General features: G+C 27.9%; 1 protein-coding gene across 1 annotated transcript in view; it reads right to left on the reverse strand.

Moving 5' to 3' along the window:
* The window catches only part of LOC107647517 (FK506-binding protein 5-like), a 3,223-nt gene extending 2,226 nt beyond the window's left edge, over positions 1 to 997 (reverse strand). Inside the window, exon 1 of the mRNA XM_016351589.2 lies at positions 740 to 997. The gene's annotated coding sequence lies outside the window, so the exon portion shown is untranslated. The remainder of the gene's footprint in view (positions 1 to 739) is intronic.

Here is a 1,217-nt window from a genome sequence, read left to right on the forward strand (position 1 = left end):
TTGTATTCTTTTTATGATTTTATATCAAAATATATAATATTGCCACTTCATACATATGAATCATTATATATTATATCCTTTTATTTCAAAATAAATAATATGTTGCTACTCCTGCTTTTTGCTGCATGCTCTTTTGTTTTTTTTGTTTTTTTTACGATTTATTTTTCTGTTTGAAATTTGCATGTAATTTAGTGCTTGAGTGTATTAAAAAATTATTGACCCCCTAAGTCCATCTTATACATAACTGAGAAAAGTGCAAGTTTGTTTTTTTCTGCTTTTAACATTAAAGTTGAGAGAAAATATTAAGAATATTATTCAATTATTTCTTCACATTAGATACTTGTTGGACAAGCAGAAAAAACATGATCTTTCTTTTTTCTTGAAAATAATTTTTTTTCCCCATGCATGGGGATTTAAATGACCCATACACCCGTTTTGCTTTTAAAAGAAATCGCGTTTTATCAATTCACTTAAAACTCATCAATTATCAATATATTTTATTCTGAAATCTTCTTTTATTACTCATATATATAAATTAAAAAAATACAAGGAAAAGATGAAGCAAGAAATCATAATGCATGCAATTATATCAAAGAAAAGATAGATAACATCATAGCAAAATATAACCCTTTAAGAAAAATATAACCCTTTAATATCCAAAGAAAATAACATCATAGCAACCAAATGAATCAAATTAACCAAAAAGCAGGTAATGTCACGTTTAATTTAGATAACATACCTAGATAAATGAAAGACCTTAGAAGAATGATTCTTGGGCAATGCAACAAAGCATATGAAACTACTCAAGGAAGAAGGAATTTTCCTCAGAAAGAGGAATTGAAGAGAAAAAGAAGAAAAAAAAAAACAGAGGAAAAAGAGGAGGGAAATTTTTTCAGAAAGGGGTTTTGACTTTTGATGAGAGGCCTAATAATAATAAGAAAATAATAAAGTAATTTTGCGCAAATTTTGCAAAACTCAGAGGTGATGCAATCATGCAATGAATTGAAGGGAATGAAATTGATGCAAACCCTGTCTTATATTTTTGTAAACGAGCTGTGAATAACCGCGATAAAATGGGATGCCTAGTTGACATTTTCTATTCTCGGAAAGTAAATGTAAATCCAACTCAGATGATCTTTTCCAGCTACATATATCTTCAATTTTGGTTGTTTTCTTGCCACTAATTTTGTCCAGTGATTATATTTATATATGTTATG

This window comes from Arachis ipaensis, chromosome B06, assembly GCF_000816755.2.
Source record: "Arachis ipaensis cultivar K30076 chromosome B06, Araip1.1, whole genome shotgun sequence".
Classification (NCBI taxonomy): domain Eukaryota; kingdom Viridiplantae; phylum Streptophyta; class Magnoliopsida; order Fabales; family Fabaceae; genus Arachis; species Arachis ipaensis.